Below are 7,200 nucleotides of genomic sequence, written 5' to 3' on the forward strand. Positions count from 1 at the left end.
AAGGCATCCAACAGTCCAGTCCATGCAGGCCCAAAATGCCTGCTGTTGCCCAGAGAGGCTGAGGAAACAAAAGCACCATCATTTCCTTTGGGGAGTGGGGGTGGATCCACAAGTACTCCCCAATCTAGACAGTGTGGGCCCAAAGCACCTGCAGTCACCCAGAGAAGCTGGGCAAACATAAAAACCTTCTCTTTTCCTATTGGGGGTGGGGATAGAGTCACAGGTGCCCAATAGTCAGTTTTGTGCAGGCCAGAAGGACCTGAAGTTGCCCTGAGAGGCTGAGGGAACACCAGCCCCCTCCTATCCTATGGGGGGCAGAGTGGAAATAGATTCAAAGGCACTCAATGAACCAGGTCGTATGGACAGAAAATGCCCACATTTGTCCAGAGAGGCTGAGGAAACCCAGCTCCTCTTCTGTCCTATTCACAATAGTAGACCCTGGCGTATGGCCAAAAGCATCTGGAGATGTCTGAAGAAGCTAGTGCAGTTCCTGCCAGGTTCTTCCCTGCCTCAGGTGGGGTGGGAGCCCAGGCTAGGGCTGCAGTCTGATGTTGGTGGAAAGAATCCAGTTCGTAACTTCACTGTGATTTTCAGTCTGCCCGGCTTCCCCTCATACCAGGGACAGAGTCAAATGGTGGCTACTGTCTTCTTTCCAACATGGACAGGTTCAAATCCTAGCTGTTTTTAGGGTTATACTTTAGCCAGCTGATTTACTTATCAGTATCTGAAGTCAGTGAACAAACATCTCTTCTTCCCCCATTTATGCAAAATGTAGCTTCTAACTCCAGCCATGGAATAGGTCCCAAGGCACCTTCTACTGTTAGATAGGATGGGCACCAGCATCTGTGGCATGGCTTACAATTTCCCAGAGAGGTGGTGCAGGTCTCCCCATCTTCCTCCCTGCTGGAGGTGGGGCTGGGGTTTAGGCTAGAGCTGCAATCTGATCTGGATGAAAAGAAGCCAGTTGCCACCAGCACTGTGATTCTCAGTCCACCCTGCTTCCCTTTGTGCCTGGGGTAGAGTTAAAATGGAAGTTACTGGCCTCTTTCCAACTTGGACAGTTTCAAACCTTAACTATTCTTAGGACTAAGCTTTAAACAGCTTAATTTACTGAGCAGAAGCTGAAGCTGTTGCCACACTGTGTCTTCCTCCTCTATTTTTGGGAAATGGAGTTTCCGATTCCAGCCACGGAATAGCTCCTGAGGTGGCTTGCACAGCTAGCACCGGCCTCCCTAGCATCGAGGTCTCTACTCACAAATCTTCTCTGCCGATGGGCAGTTTCCTCCTTCATACTTTCAAGGATGTTGCAGGATGCTCTCCTGGTCCACTGGGAGCTCCTAAATGTGTTTTAGATAGCTCTGGGTGATTACCAACTGCCCTGCAGGATGAGCTGACTCTAGGACCTCCTTATGCTGCCGCCATCTTGGCTTCTCCCATTCCATACCTTTTGATATGTTGTGTTCTCATTTTCATTCATTTCAAGATATTTACTAATTTCTCTTGCAATTTCTTCTTTGACCAACTGGTTGTTTAATAGTTTTTTGTTTAACCTTGGCATATTTGTGAATTTTCCAGATCTCAGCCTGTGATTAATTTCCAGTTTCATTCCATTATGATCAGAGAAGGTGCTTTGTACAATTTCAGTCTTTTAAAAGTTATTGATACCTGTTGTGTAACAGGATTTATTTATTGTAAATGTGTTCTAAGACACTTTCCAAAGCCTCTGGAATTAGTTCTAGAAGAGAATGAATTTGTGTTTACTCTACTAAACCTTGGATGAAGGTGCTTGTGAGCAGAGAAACAGCCAAATGAATAGTCAAAGGCGAAGAAAGGGAAAAATTTTCTACAGAATAAGAGTGACTCAGAGAATGTCATACCACACAGTAATTTCTATTATATCAAGCAAGTTTAATAGAAACAGTTACTAATTATAATAAAGCACAGAATCACTGGGGAATTGGCTAATATAGGGTAAAAAGAACCTTAGAGAATATAGGATTTGTTAATATAAGTAGTGGACATTCCCTCTAAACTGAGACTCAGACCTCTTTGAGGTTGCAACTATGGCTCACTGGATGGACAAGAAGTTGCTCAGTAACATGCTGGCAGAATTTACTGAAAATCTGACCTTTGGGATGCCAAGGAAGGGCGCTATGCCTTGGCCCTCACTGCAAAGTTGCCCAAGAAGATGCTGAGGAGTACTGCTGGCTGCTGAGCCCTGGGGGAGCTCCTGCAGCAAAGAAGCTATTTACTGTGGGAGCTGGATGCAGGACAGAGCATGCACTGTGAGGGCGTGGAGAGGGGAGCACCCTGGAGTCAGGAAGGGAAGACCACTCCTTCCATCATTGTCCCTCAGGCATTCTCTACCAGCAAAGTTTATTAGTATGCCAGCTGGTAAGGATGGATATTTACAGGATCCAGCTCCATTTACATGGAACAATGGGGGGTGAATTTGGAACTGAGGCCACAAGCTAACAATGACACAGTGTGACATCGTAGAGGAAACATCCACTCTAGACTCTGCACTGGGACACACTGGGCAGTCCCTACTCTCTGAGCCTCAACTTCCATGGCTACAAAACGGGTTTTATATGCTTATCTCTCAAGGCCATTTTGAGGATTCAATAAGATAGAGGATGGGAATCGTGTGTCATTGGTAATTGGAGTGTGGCGTCAGTGCAGCCTAATATTTAAGAGGCTGGGTTCCAAATGTGAGCCCCTGCTCCCGCACTTACCAGCTGGGCGATCATGGGAAACAGCTTACCCTCTGTGGTAAGAATCCCTGTCCCTTACCTCGTAGAATCATGAGGACTCACAGATAATCCACTGAAAGCATCTGCACGTAATAAGAGCAAAATAAACTTTAGTTGTTTACTCATGTTGTACAAATACTGAAAACAAAATAGCTAGATTTTTCCTTTTCCCATACTATGTCACCTTCATTTATTGAATGCCTACCATTTGTACATGATATGCTAAAATGATTCATTAAATGCCTGGGTATGGAGACACTTTGAGAAGGGGAGGAAAGTAATAAGACTTCCAGGGATGTGGTTTCTTGGAAGGAAATGCTGTTCATGTTTCTCAAGACCTGAGAAGCCATCCATATTAACTTGAATTATGGCCATTCTAAAAGCAGCCCAGTGTGGTTTTCCTCTCTGCCCACCACCCCTCATTTTATTGCTTATGAAATCTGAGCATTTACACTCTAAGAAAGTTTAGTTCCAACAAAATTTTACAGCATGAATTTTCCAAAACATATTCCTGTGTAGGAGAATTGACCTTTTTCTACATGTTTATTTTTTATTTTTATTTTTTTTACATTTTAAAAATTTATTTATTTATTTATTTATTTATTTATTTTTAGTGATGTACATTTGTTCTAGTTCATAGAAGAAAGTTTTCTTGTATTTGTACTATGAACCACAATCCTCATCCACTACTGGATTCATTCAGTCACTAGATTATTCTCTAGCTTTCTTTCAATTGACTACATGTTTATTTTAAAGTAGCTAAGTAAGAAAGAGGTAAACAAACTAAATGCCAAGACTTTGCAAGGTCTGAGTGTACGAGCCAATCCACTGGGCCCATTCTGCTTTGACACGACAGATGCTGGGAGGCAGGAAGCCAACTGGGACAATGTTAGACCCTGGTCAGAGCCCACTGTGCCTGCAGTTGTCTCCTAATCATTTTGGCAAGAAGCCAACTGAGACAATTTTAGGGCCTGGTCAGAGCCCACAGTGCCTGCACTGGTCTCCTAAATCATTTTCCTGATTATAGTCTCATTGCCCTTCAATCCTCTAGCAGAGGGGCACTCAATCTCAGCACCACTGACATTTTGATGTAGATAATTCTTTCTCGTGGGGAACTTTCCTGTGTGTTGTAGGATGTTTAGCAACATCCCTGGACTCCACTCACTCGATGCCAATGGCAACACCTTCTGCTTGTGGACAACCAAAAATGTCTCAAGACTTTGCCAAATGCCCCCCAGGGACAATGTCACCCTGACTGAGCACCACTGATAGCCTTCAAGAATCTTCCTGTAGCCATCCTCTTACCATCTGGAATGAAGCCCATATTCTTCAGCCTGGCCCTCAAGACTTCACCAATCTGCCTCCTCCGGTACATCCCAGGCTTATCTCTACTTCATTTAACTTCAAAATGTTGACCTGCCGAGGTTGCCAGAGCATTTTTCTCACTACTCTTTTCTTACCATTCTTCTTTCATGAGATGTCCTTCCTGCCCTCTACAGCTATCCAAAGACACTTGAATAAATGGAAACATATAACCCATTTTAAGATGGAAAAACACAATATTTTAAAGAGGTCAGTTGCCCCAAGATAATTGATAATAATGTAATCCCAGCAAAAATACCAAGAGGAATGTTTTAAATGCTAGACTAGCTTCTCTAAATTTTAACTTAGAAAATTAGAAAGGGATAATAGCCAGAAAAATTTTGCTGAGTACTGAGATACAAGCCTTATCAGATATTAAAATATACCATAAAGCTGCACTTTTGAAGGAATTAGAAAAACAACAACAAAGTAACCCAACAGGAAGAAGAAGGAAGGAAATAACAAAGATAAGAGCAGAACTAAATGAAATAGAAAATAAGAAAGCACTTGAAAAGATAAACAAGACCAAGAGCTGGTTTTTTGAGAAGATCAACAAAATTGACAAACCTTTAGCAAGACTAACAAAGAAAAAAAGAGAGAAGATGCAAATACAGAAAATAAAAAATGAGAAAGGCAATATCACCACTGACCCCACAGAAATAAAGACTATCATAAGAGGATACTTAGAAAAAGTATATTCCAAGAAAAATGACAATTCAGAGGAAATGGACAAATTCCTAGAAACACATAAGCAGCCCATATTGATGAAAGAAGAAATTGATGATCTTAACAAACCAATCACAAGCAGAGAGAAAGAATCAGTCATTAAAAATCTCCCAACTAAGAAGAGCCCAGGGCCAGACGGCTTCACAGGTGAATTCTACAAAACATTCCGGAAAGAACTAACACCAATCCTGCTGAAACTATTCCAAAAAATCGAAACAGAAGGAACAATGCCAAATTCCTTCTATGATGCCAACATTGCCCTAGTACCAAAGCCAAACAAAGACACCACAAAAAAGGAAAATTACAGACCAATTTCTCTAATAAACGTAGATGCAATAATACTTAACAAAATACTTGCTAATCGTATTCAACAACACATTAAATGAATTATACACCACGAACTAGTGGGATTTATTCCAGGTATGCAAGGATGGTTCAACATAAGAAAATCAATCAATGTAATACACCATATAAACAGATTGAAGGAAAAAAAATCACATGATTATATCTAAGCACCCCTTCTTGATAAAAAAATATCACATGATTATATCTAAGCACCCCTTCTTGATAAAAACACTCGAAAAGATCGGAATACAAGGAAACTTTTTGAACATGATAAAGAGTATATATGAAAAACCTACAGCCAACATTGTTTATAATGGAGAAATCCTGAAATCCTTCCCTCTAAACTCAGGAACAAGACAAGGATGCCCATTGTCTCCGCTCCTATTTAACATTGTCTTAGAAGTACTTGCTCGAGCACTGAGGCAAGAACCAGATATAAAAGGCATTCGAATTGGAAAGGAAGAAGTCAAAATTTCATTATTTGCAGATGACATGATCCTATACATAGAAAACCCTGAGAGATCTACAACAAAGCTTCTAGAACTCATAAATGAGTTCAGTAAAGTCGCAGGTTATAAGATCAATGTGCAAAAATCAGTAGCATTTCTGTACACCAATAATGAGCAAGATCAGGAGGAAATCAAGAAACAAATACCATTCACAATAATAAATTAAAAAATCAAATACTTAGGAATAAATTTAACTAAAGAGGTAAAAAACTTATACACCGAGAACTATACAAGACTGTTCAAGGAAATCAAAGAAGACCTATATAAATGGAAGAATATTCCTTGTTCATGGATAGGAAGACTGAATATTATTAAGATGTCTATCCTACCAAAACTGATCTACACATTCAATGCAATCCCAATAAAAATCAACACAGCCTTCTTTAAGGAACTAGAAAAACTAACTATGAAATTTATTTGGAAAGGAAAGAGGCCCTGAATAGCCAAAGACATATTGAAAAAGAAAAACGAAATTGGAGGAATCACACTTCCTGACTTCAAAACTTACTACAAAGCTACAGTAGAGAAAAAGAGCATGGTATTGGCATAAGGAGAGACACACAGACTAACGAAATCGAATTGAAAGTTCTGATATAAAACCTCATATATATAGCCATATAATATTCGAAAAGCCACCAAACCCTCTCAACTGGGAGAGAATGGCCTATTCAACAAATGGTGCCTGGAGAATTGGATAGCCATAAGTAGAAAAATGAAAGAGGATTACCATCTCACACCTTATACAAAGATCAACTCAAGATGGATCAAAGACCTAAATATAAGAGCCAAGACCATAAAGATCTTGGAAGGCAGTGTAGGGAAACATCTACAGGACCTTGTAATAGGAAATGGCTTCATGAATATCATACCAAAAGCACGAGCAGCAAAAGAACAAATAGATAAATGGGACTTCCTCAAAATTAAAGCCTTCTGCACCTCAAAGGAGTTTTTCAAGAAAGTAAAAAGGGAACCCACACAATGGGAGAAAATATTTGGCAACCATATATCTGATAAGAGACTTATAATTTGCATATATAAAGAACTCATATATCTTGAAAATAAAAAGATAAACAACCCATTTAAAAAATGGGAAAAAGATTTAAATAGACACTTCTCCAAAGAAGAAATACAAATGGCTAAAAAGCACATGAAAACATGCTCCAAATCTCTACCTATCAGGGAAATGCAAATCAAAACTACAATGAGATACCATCTTACTCCCATAAGATTGGCAGCTATGAAAAAAACAGAAGAATACAAATGCTGGAGAGGATGTGAAGAAATGGAACACTCAGCCACTGCTGGTGGGAATGCAGAAGGATCCAACCTTTCTGGAGGACAGTTTGGCGGTTTCTCAAAAAACTAACCATAGATTTGCCGTATGACCCAGCAATACCACTGCTGGGTATATACCCATCAGAACTGAAAACAAGGACACAAACCGATATATGTACACCAATGTTCATAGCAGCATTGTTCACAATCGCCAAAAGTTGGAATCAATC

This window comes from Dasypus novemcinctus, chromosome 29 (genome assembly GCF_030445035.2).
Source record: "Dasypus novemcinctus isolate mDasNov1 chromosome 29, mDasNov1.1.hap2, whole genome shotgun sequence".
Taxonomy (NCBI): domain Eukaryota; kingdom Metazoa; phylum Chordata; class Mammalia; order Cingulata; family Dasypodidae; genus Dasypus; species Dasypus novemcinctus.